At 39.4% G+C, this 11,784-nt stretch overlaps 1 long non-coding RNA gene across 1 annotated transcript; it reads right to left on the bottom strand.

The window, feature by feature from the left end:
- Positions 1-6,538: 6,538 nt before the first annotated feature.
- On the bottom strand, positions 6,539-11,181 carry LOC148817374 (uncharacterized). Its single transcript, XR_016094625.1, has 2 exons — positions 11,055-11,181; positions 6,539-6,615 (listed from the first exon to the last, which is right to left on the bottom strand). It is a non-coding gene; the product is annotated as an uncharacterized LOC148817374 (long non-coding RNA).
- Positions 11,182-11,784: the final 603 nt, after the last annotated feature.

Below are 11,784 nucleotides of genomic sequence, written 5' to 3'. Positions count from 1 at the left end.
CATGTACTCCATGTAGATCTCTGTAGACCAGCAAAATCCTCCTGAATGACAGCTACATCCACAATATCCCTCTTGGATCCATGGCAGTGATGCAGCATCCAACTCAGATGGTGCCCAGCCTGGGAGCCATCCGGACATGTGGGGAGGAGAATAGGATAGTTTGGTCAGAACAGATGTATCTACCCGGTGGACCAACACAGAGACACACAATGGCATGTACAGCAGCACCAGCAGTCATGGTTGCAGCAGGCTATAATGTAAGGTGTGAGTAGGCTAGGCTGAAGTAATAGGTTTTCAGTCTGGATTTGAATACTGAGATTGACTCGGCATCCCGAACATGGGGTGGGAGACTGTTCCATAAGCTAGGGGGCGCTGTAACTAAAGGCTTTACTGCCAACTGTTTTCTTGTTAATGCGTAGAATATGAAGAAGACCTGCATTCTGTGATCTAAGCGGGCGAATTGGATTGTATACATTAATAAGTTCCTTTATATAGACAGGTGCCTGACCTCTGAGAGCCTTATAAGTAGAAGGATTTTGAAGTCCACCCTGTACCTGACAGGAAGCCAATGAAGAGAGCTAAGTATAGGTGTTATATGGTTGTACTTTCTGCTCCTAGTAACAATTCTAGCTGCTGCATTCTGAATTCACTGTAAGGTGTTGAAAGAGTGATGGGTGCTCCCTGATAGTAGGGCATTGCAGAGCATATTTTCTTTTCTCTGTGTCTTGAGTGGAGAGAATCTGCCTTAGTTTTGCAATATTTCTTAACTGTAGGAAGCATGTTTTTGATTCTGTTTTAACATGAGAGTTAAATGAGAGCCTTGTGTCTAATATGATGCCTAGGGTAGGTGCTGAGTCTTTGAGGCAAATTTTTAAATCTTCTGAGTTAAGTGCTGAAGTTATAGTAGTCCTATCAATATTGTTGCCTCCAAACAACAGAACCTCAGTTTTAACAGAGTTGAGTAACAAAATGTTTTCACACATCCAAGTCTTTACTTCATTAATGCAATTAACTAAAGTGATAATAGTCATTAGGTGTAAACAAAATGTATATTTGAGTGTCATCAGCATATGAATGAAAGTTAATATTATGTTTTTGTAATATCCTACCTAGCAGCAGCATGTAGAGAGAGAACAATATTGGTCCCAGCACTGATCCCTGTGGTACCCCAAATTGAACTGGTGACATTGACGAAGCAGTACAATTATTAGATATTTAAACATAATGAAAATGATTAGTGAAAAAAGAAGCAAACCACTTAAGGACGGTTCCACATAGGCCAACCTCAAACTCAAGCCTGTGTAACAAAACAGAGTGGTCAACCGTGTCAAAGGCAGCACTAAGATCTAGAAGCACAAACACTGTTGCATTCCCTGTGTCAGTAGCTAACAGAATATCATTTACGACTCGTGTTAATGCAGTTTCAGTGCTGTGGCCTTATCTTATTTGAATCCAGATATGATTGACGTTGGGCCAAAACTGTTCTCTCAAGAATTTTAGATAGAAATGGGACGTTTGAGACAGGCCTGTAGTTGTTAAGAACTTGTGGATTCAAATTTGGCCTCTTAAGGTGTGGTCTAACAACCGCTACCTTAGGTGCACATATTGTTTCTGTACCAGACTTCTTTGCAGCTTATTTGATTGTGTTTGAAGTCCGATGTTGTTAATTTTATTGTTAAAGAAGATCATGAAATTGTCACTGCTAAAGTTAGATGGTACTATAGAATCAGTCTTATTTGTAAGATTAGCTATTGTCTTAAATAGGTAGCGAGGGTTATTTTTATTGGTTTCAATAAGTTCAGAGTAGTAGACTGAACAAGCTCTATATAGGGCTTTCTTATATTGTTGTAGGCTGTCAGTCCATGCTGACTTGAATACTTGTAGACCAGTAGACCTCTATTTGCTCTCTACTTGCATTGCACTGTACACTGTACACTGTACACAGTACATGTATTTGCATGTGCTATATTGTAGTGAATTCAAGTTCTTGGGCTTGTGCCCTCGCCGCTCGCCTCAGTGCACATAGATATACAGTAAGAGCAAATAGATCATACAAGTGATTGACAGTACCAGTGTGTGGTGTTAGGAAGGTATTAGTACAGGCACATCTATGGTGGTGGGCTCTGTCCAATAATGTCAGTTACAGTCATTGTCTGTGAGCCTAATGGCCTCGGGAACTAAGCTAAATTTCCTGCTATTTTTTCTGCACTGTGGACAGAGAAACCAGCTTCCTGAAGGCAAGAGTTCAGAAGACCGATGGAAGATGTGAGATGGGTATTTGATGAGGGAACAGGCCTTCCTCAGGGTCTTCTGGGCATACAGCTGTGCCAGGGGTCTGAAAGGCTCACCAGTGACTTTAGAGCTGAGGGTCACAACATTTTGAAGGCAGTTTCTGTCTTTTTGACCAATTGAAGTGAACCAGCAGACTAAAGAAAAAGTTTAAATACTTTTGATAAAAGAACTATAAAATGTTGAAATAATTCTTTTTTGTACTCCATTAGGAACTCAGTTTTCTCAGACCATATAAGGGCTGCTGGGATTTCTTCACAATGACATCTGTGTTCTCGATAAACTTGAGTTCATCCTTAATATTGATTGGTACTAACAGTAAAATTGGACATTTCAGAATATACACACACATGAGCCGCATTATTAAACTGATAAATTAACTAGATTACCCACTGTGATGTATGTAAATGAGGTGAACAGGTATTACTTCTAAATTTGTTTAGTGATTTACATGCCTATAATTCATCATACTTCCTCAAGAACAGGGCTCTTCCAGGGCTGATGTTTTCTACCCGAAGAGCTGGTTAAATTGGCCCACTTATGCCAATAACCAGACTGACTGGAATGATATTCAACAGACGCAGCTGTCTGTCATGACCCAGGTTGAGAGACACTGATGTAGAATGTTGTGTTGTGGTGGGTCAGGCAGACAGAGCGCGAGAGTGCGAGGTGAGTCAGACAGACGATGGGACGGATTCCTTCGATGTACCTTTCCTGCAATACACAGGTGTCACCAGCAGATGTCACCACCTCTACAGCTGTTTTAGATGACTGGAACTCTGATGGTAAATGCGAGAAATCCCACAATCCTGGTGGCAAGAGTCGCAGTTTGAGAACAAAGAAAGGAAACTGTGAGGTGTGTGAGGCCCTTCTGTCTGTACTGGACCCTCTGACTCCAGAAAGACCCCCCTGCACCTGTCCTGTTTAACCAGAAATGTTTTAATGCTTAATATTAAAACAGTATTAAGCATGATATCTGTCCAGTCATTTGCATTAAATATGATTATGTGTTTTATACATCCACCTTTCCTTTTGGTATGGCGAAATCAGCTCTGTGAAACCCAAGGCTGCAATCATGCAGTGCTGCACACAGCCCTCGTCAGAGCCGTGTTATGGTTATCGGGTGAGGGGCGAGGAGTGACGTGGGATGTGTGATGAGTCACATGTGATGAGTGACATGTGATGTGCACAAATCTGTCCTCTGCAGCTTTGCTGTGACCTTCTTAACAGCAGCAAACACAGCCTCCCGAGGGGACATACTGAAAAATTCCCCCAAATTGAAATAGCTTGGGAATAGAATAGTTCATATAACTAAAAGATTGGATGCATATCATCGTGTGTCCTTTCAATTATCCAATTAATCCTGGGATTGATTCCATTTCTTGGGGGATAAACGGAGCTGGCAGGCAAGTTGAGCATAGTTGCACCAGTTGGACATGCTGGGTGTGGAGTCCTGCTCTCAGCCATGATTCACTCTCCTGGTGTTGCTGACCAGTTTTCTAATTAATGTTTGGTCATGCTAAATCAGCACATATCCTGTGGTGCTTGCAGATACACAAGAAGTGAACAGTTTAATTCTTTGCCAAGAAGCAAGAAAGATTAAAGAAGAGTAGTTGAACATTTCTTAATTTCTCACTAAGGTGGACTAAGGCGGCTCATAGGATAAGTGTGCATGACAAAAGAGATTATGCAAACATCACTGGTGGCCACTGTATTACAAATGCTTGGTTAAAACTATGTGGGTTTGTTAAAGCATCTCTAAACTGCTTTGTGAAAAGTGTTCTGTTGCACATGACGTCCTTGAGTTCTTAACAGATGAAAACTGGTCTCACTGTCCCCTCTGTGCCTCAGAAGCTGCTCCCGAGGTAAGCAGCAAAATTTCCCCAATTGCTGAATATGAAAAAATAATATTTTGTCAACTGATATGTTTGGCAGCAGGACCCTTCTATAGGTTGTCTGGAAGCCCAGGAAGTTTTGGAACTTTTCAAAGTTTATGATCAATGATTTTAAACAAATTTAACATTTTGGCAGTCCCAAAACTTTTTATCAGTAGTGCAGTGCAAATCTAAATAACCTTAATAGCCCTGCCAGTCGTCCTATTGAAGGGAACAATTTGAACTTCCCTGGTGAGTTATATTCCCATTCAGATTGCTCCAGGTGGTGGATGTGACTAGTTTAATCCATGCATTTATAGGGAAAACTAAGAACCTGACAGCCAGAATCTGGAAGAAAAGGCTCATCTCACTTATAAATAAGTGATGTTGCCACCTGTAGAGTCACACGAATACAGTATGGTTCCAGTATTCCCCACAACCCGCAATGCGACATGCTGATGGAAGCCATGAGATTTGATTTAGATTCTGGGCAAACAGCAGCCTGGTTAGGAGGGACAAGGCTCTCTCACACCCCTGGCAGGAGCCAAGAAGCCTCTACGACTTGAAGAGGGTACAGAAGAAAAGCATCACGCACTGGAAATGGTATTTGATATTGAAAGGTCTGCTTAGGTGAATGGAAATGAGGGACATATGGGGAACACTCCTCCTGAATGTTCATTACAGCCTCTGTTTCCGGCAGCTGTAGCAGCTGTGCTGACGTGCTTGTGCAAGTGACCTGTTATTGTGACAGAGATTGTGTAAGTGCAAGCTCTGCATATTAAAAAAACATGTTTGTTTTTATGTGGTGTCAAAACCAATTTCCCAGCAAAATTTTCTTTCAATTTTAGAATTTGGGATGGAAATTTTGTGGCTTCCTGTGAAATGTCCACAGATTGGAGATAAAAGTAGGATTTAAATAAATAAATCTAACCAATATTCATGTGTGACAAATTTTAACTCCCCCTCCTGCATTGCTATCAATCATAGCAGCATCATGCTCAGATTTGCTTACTCTGCATTTACTTCATTGCACCCTTAGTAATAAAAGTCCAATAGGGCTGTATTTTCATTAAAATCATTGATTTATTTTTCTCATCGCAGACTTTTAGTTTTCATTATAATCAAAGGGTACACAGCTGCTCCCTGTGTTTCTAATTAAACCACAGATTAATACTGGGTCATACAAGGCTAAGAAGATGGGAAGTAGGCTTTGTGCCACTGTAAAAAAGATTGTCTTGTGTATCTGTGCAGCATGTTCCAGGATTGAGGTGAAGGAGAAAATCGCCAAGTTGTTCTCAAGAGCTCTTATGCACTGCTCTCTGGTTTTGAAAGCAACCCATGACTAAATTAACAGATGTTCGTCAGTATGCCATGTGTTGGGTAAAAAATAATAATCCAGCCTTGCAGCCCTTGGCTATCCTCCTTAACCTCTTTGAAGTAACTAGGGGGTAAAACTAATATGGTATGAATGTGTTTTGTGTTTTAAAATGTTTTAAGAATATGTACTGTATATAGATTCTAACATATATAACAAAGTGTCATCCAAGCATCTAATACGGTAAACTATCTTTTTATTAATAATATACACAAAGAAGAACAAAGGATAAGCATTTTGTGGAACTGCAAAATAAATAAGCAACTTTGCTGAAAAGGAACTCTTGTTGTCTGCCCTTTGTCTCATTGCTAATAAAAAATTCAATCATGTCATTTATCTCCCTGGAGTTGGAAAATGAACCACCGTTCTGCTCCTAGACAAACAACAAGCATTCATTTCAATTAAATCTGAAGAGCTTGGTATACCACTACAAATGCTTTCTGTAATACATCATGATAAAAGAGTAAAGTGCAGTAAAGCTTGGTGAAATCATAATAAAACTATAGTAAAAGACAGTGATGTGGTATGTCTGGGACACAAACTAGAACAGCTCCAGCCAGCCATGGGAAACAGAGGAAACACTGTGCCAGCATCACAGAGATCTTCCATCAAGGGAGGAACTTAAATATGTACAGGAAATTAAAAAATCCCTTCCTTTTACAGTCTCTGTAATGCAAAATATTGTAGTAATAATGACAGCTTTAAGGCAGACAAAGAATATCTGATGTGTGTTAAAAATTAAGAAAATGAAATCAAATGTTACAATGAAATTAACTGATTGTGGAGTTCTCAACAGTCATGATGACTAAAGAATCACATATCATTTGTTGGGTCGTGCTCTTTCACTGCGCCTGAACATCTGTGGGATGTCTTGTTGCCAGCCACATCATGGTGTGTAACTGGGCCTTACTGTTTCAGCTGCTGATGTCTGCAATGTAGAAACCGAGTTCCTAGACTGTGTCAAGCCGTTGAGAATCCACAGAGAACTTTTCCTTAGTCATTTTCCTCATCAATCACGCTTCTGGCTGTATGATCCTCTACAGTCCGTAAACACCAGTAGCCTCGGCCAAAGGAATCCTGAAAGCAGGGCACATTCAATTAATCTGACAGTCAAAGAACGGGTGTTTCACCAGAGCTGGGTGAGACTGGGTGTTTTGCACAGAAGATTTAACCTCCTGGAGTCTTGCTTTTTGATCCATTACAAATTTAAACCCATTCATCACACTATAGCAATCTAAGATCAAGCTAGCATGGCTCAAACACCGTAGCTGATGCAGGACATTAGTGCTCATAATGAGTACAGTACCTCCTCACCCTTCAGATGTAGTTTTTTTCTCTTCTGGCTACTTCAGCTTTGACTGCTACGAGTTTTTGCAAATATGTGAACATTTAGTTTCCAACCTTTCAGACTCTCCTCACAAAGCAAGGCAGCCCATGGGGAACTCCCATGTTGTACTCGCTGTACAGTAGGTAAGCAGAGGTATCTGTACTCACCTTGAGGTCAATTCTCGAACACAAGAGTCACTAAAATTATAATAGACTGCCCAAAGGAATTATGTATCTAAAACATAGATTTTAGGTTGGCAAGATTTTAAAATTGCCCAAAAAAACATACATTTTTTTTCAAATGATATAATTTGTAACACTAATTATAGCGTCTATAAAAGATATGCAGACCATCAATTTTGCATTTTTCTCTACAGTACATATTGAGGCTGCAACTGTTTATCTCTATCTCTAAGCCCTAGAAAGGGATTTTTGAGGGATTTCAGCTTATTCTCTCTGTATTTTCAAGTGTATGTGACAAGATTTATAACGACTTTTGGAATTCTTTGTCTCACTACCAATTTTTCATTATTAAAATAAAACACAAAACATATTAAAAACATTAAAGGTTTCTCTTGTTGAAGAGTAAATGTAACATCAGGCAGCCAAAAAAAGGACATATTAATATGCAATAATGGAACAATTTAAGAAACAAAATGAGAAGCATACAGTATGTCAGAATTTGGTATTTGATGTGTGATTCATGTTTTTAATTTCCAAGTCTTTAATGGTTGTCATAAAAGATCCTTTTTCAATTGCCAGTTGCTACTGTTAATGGGAGATATAAATGCTGTGAGCATCCCTTCTCTGACTCTCACTGTGTCGAGTTATTAAACATTCCAGGAGACCAATGTGTAGATAAACTGAACAAGCTGTCATTCCAGGGCAGAACAGTATTCTGTATTCTACGAAATACAACACCAAAGCAGTCCATATGATAGTTCAATGGTTATATTCTGGCTCTCTGTTAAAAAAAACTGAGCTAAAAGTCTGCTTTGATTCTATTTTTTAAGTAAAAATCCTTCAATCTTCTTTTTAATAGTTTTTTTATTCTTCTGAAGTCAACCTGTCCCAGATGTGTGAGGTTCAGTCTGATATAAATGTTGTGAGCATCCCCTCTCTGACTCTCACTGTGTCGTGTTATTAAACATTCCAGGAGCCCAATGTGCAGATAAACTGAACAAGCTGTTATTCCAGGACAGAACAGTATTATGCTCACAACATTTATACTGTATGTTCTTCACTGAGACAATGTACTTGAAAGAAAGTAAACAAATCAGAACATATTCCAGGCCTACAGTATACAAATTCAGTGGTATCTGCCAGCATTCCTGTCAGGGTTGTCATTTAGAGTACCTGGTTGGACCCTATGCGGCGCTGATTATGTAGGCAGCTAGTGTTTGGTATCCAAATCCCAAGGGCAAAAGCTGAGAGTCGTAGTCGTGGTAGAAGAGCTACAGTAGGTCGGGTATCACAAAAGTCAGTCAGAGAGCATCCAAATCCAAAACGAGAGAAGAGACGAAGTCAGAGCTGGAGGAAAAACAAGGTCGGGTAGCCAGGAATCAGGTCGAGAGTATTAAACGCGCACAAGAGAAAGCCAGAGGTTATTCTCACTAAAAAGATGTAACCTGGGTAAATTTAATGTCTTTATTTCAGATTACAGGGGAGTATCACAAATGGCAGAGTTCACTTACTGTAATTGTTATCTTTCATTGTAAAATTAGATCATGCAATGCTTACTGTATGTTTTTCCAAGACAGCTGCAGCACAGCAAGATAACTGGGAGACAGATGCAGAGCCTGTAATGATTATTCTTTAAAGTCAAAATACCGCAGGAATCCTTCCACACTGAATGATAACATTCTTAATGATCACTTTTTCTGCAGTGCTGTAACTGTTGATGCTTTTTAAATGTAAAAGTGATTTTCTCTGAGCCTCAGCATATTCAACTGTAGATCATCAGTACTGCTTCTCAAAGGGAACTAGAAGGATCTTCAAGAATACTAAAAGTTTTATAAGGCGTCAAAACAAAATAAGCTACCACTGATCACTGATCAAGCAATTAGGCTTCCATCATGTTAAAGAAAAGATGTTTCAACAAACACTGGATTGTGTTTTGCACGGCTGTGTTCGCCTGTACTGAACTTTTTTAGCCACAGCGACATTCAGCTGCCTTTCAGGATGTGGAGAGAGAAATCAATGGAAGCACAGTAGACAGTGTACATTGGAACACGACTCATCTTTCTAAAGTCAGATTTATAAGATAAGAGTATTCTGGATATTTGGACTTCATGTCTCAGTTTTTTATTCTTTGGGACAATATTTTCCCAAATTAGAATTTATTTTTTATATCCATTCTCTTGGCCCATTTGGGGAGTGGCAGATTTTTGTAAGAAAATAAAAAGGCAGATTTAACAAATATAATAAAAAATAATCTTAGTTATCTGGAATACCGGGCACATTCCAAGACAGCTGCTGATGTGTAGCAACCTGTGAGTGAACAATAAAATGTAACTAAAGCTAGCTTATTAAAGGGGGGTTGTTCTTTAACATTTAGTTCATTATTTTTCAGCTGTCTGAAAGGTTCAGTCAGTGTTGCTCGTGTCCAATCCAGAAAGAAGAGCACAGCAGAGTCGTCATCTCTATTCCTCTTTTCCCCCACAATTTAAAGTAACTCTGAGGCCCAAAAGATTCAAGAACTTCACAGCACTCTCCCCATGCAGCTGAACTCTTGCTGAACTCTAACATTAAGGTTCTGCTTTTTTGTGAGATCTTTATGACATCAAACACTACCTTGGCAAATCTTTTATTACAGTTAGAAGGTCCTTGAAGTGCAAATCACTGGCATGCCTGAGTTACAAAAGGAGCAAATCATACCCTCACTGGCCAAAAGCAATAAATAGAGCTTTTGTTTACAAATTTAATACTGATTTCTGTGTTAATCAAGGATTTGTTGTTGGACATTCTTTGGGGATCTTTCCAATGTTACAATAATTACCAGTATTACTGTCTTTGAAAACAAAATCTTGAATTTACGTCAATGAACATTGAAAAGGGGAGGAGGTGGAGGTGGCAGGACTCAGGATAATCCATTCAGAAGATCATGCTGAAATTTTGAAACAATTACCATTGTTGAGTGCTATGAGGGCAATAAACTGTACAGCTTGAGAGGAATAAAGAAGCATTTTTCCCACATGATCAAATAAATGAGCTAAAGAATTCAATGTTGGGGAATGAATGAATCCAATAAAAGTCTAGGGTCAGATTGCTGGAAGGGTGAGAAATGGACAGCACAGCATGGTTCTGATATACTGGTGTGGCTTAAAAGGCCACCCACTGATGGTACTACTGACTTGAATAAGCTTCTAAAAGATGCAAAAAATGAAAGAATGAAAGAGTTGATTGGGTGTAACAGATCAATGGGTTCACAATCTCTCTGGTATTGGCTGGGTGGCAGGCAGTGCCACTCAGACCCTTGTCCCTTCCATTCTGCTGTGCTAGCACTGCTTCTCTTATGGGGGTTTGTCCAGGTCAGTCTGTAGGATATTTATGCAGTTTTATCATGTGTTTTAGCATCACATTTACGACATTTAGATGCTTGGATCAATTAACTACCAGCTACCAAATGAGCTACAAATGTGTAGTCTTTCTTATGTTCTTATTTTACCAGAATGCTCTTAGCCTTGCTATGCTCTTACCATTACTTTACTGTGCCTTATTACACCTTATCCTGATTTTACCATGCTGTACCATAGTAAATGTATTTAGTTCTCTGCAGTTATTTGACACTCTAAATTTTCCATGACAGAGAAAAATATGCCACCCAATCCTCAGTAAAGCTCTCTGGTGGTTGCAGGAGTCTGATGATGAAAGCTCTGCAGTGCTTAGAGACAGGAATAATATACTTTTTAGCATCAAAGAGCAGACAAAATCTTACTCATCAATGTGTACTACTGAAGGGGATCAAGAAAGATAGCAATTAACATCTTCTGAAAGAAATGTACAACGAATTCTGAGAAAAAGTAAAATAAATAATGGAATCTGGCCAAGCATGCATACACTCTCTCTCTCCCACATCAACAGACACACGCAGTAATAGCCCAGATAAATGCAATGCCTTCTGCCAAAATTCTGTACTGAATGTTCTCAGTATCCAGATTTGGCTAATGCAGTAGAATTCTGTCACTCACCTACTCAGATTCTTTCTCCATCAATAGTGCTTAATTCCTCCATTATTTTTAATTCCTCATTGTCTGTGACAGATTGAGCTGTAGAACAGCACGTCTTGCATTTCAAATTGGAATCCAATATCTCTGCAGGGAGCTAACAGATCCTTTCTATTACTACGCCTCATCTGGCGTCTCCCTGCATGTACAGTATGTGCTTCAGAGCGGATCTAAAAAAATACCCTCAGCACCTACTGCAACCTAGCTGTAATTGTTGTTAATTACACAACAAGAGAGATTTTGCATTATGTTCAATTAGTGCTACCAAGTAAAGGAAAATAAGTGTTACAAGCAAATGAAAACCTGTGAAGTCTTTGTGATTCACTTAGTAGTCAGAAAAAGGTGGATGGTGGATGTTCAGCAGAGCCATGGGACATCTTGTTCCCACCAGTGTAGAGAATGTGCCCACAGTGACGTGCTTTTCAGCTAAAACCCAGGTCTCAGCTTTTTAAAATCTCTTCTGCAGCCAAAACAAATGTAAAGGATTTATGTGTTACTTTTCCTGGCTGCATGCTCCTAATCTAAGAAAAACTGTTTCAATTGAATGTTACTACAAGCTGCTGACCTTTTGCCTCAGCATTTCCATTCTGAAGAGGAAAACCAGAGACTGATGCAGGGTTGTCCCACACAAGACAAGAAAAACATACAATACCTATACCAGCCCAGCCATGGACAGACTCAATCAGAAAAACAA

This window comes from Atractosteus spatula, chromosome 21 (assembly GCF_055471065.1).
Source record: "Atractosteus spatula isolate fAtrSpa1 chromosome 21, fAtrSpa1.hap1, whole genome shotgun sequence".
NCBI lineage: Eukaryota > Metazoa > Chordata > Actinopteri > Semionotiformes > Lepisosteidae > Atractosteus > Atractosteus spatula.
The sequence above is the reverse complement of the archived record's forward strand: the minus strand, read 5'-3'. Positions and strand labels throughout refer to the sequence as shown.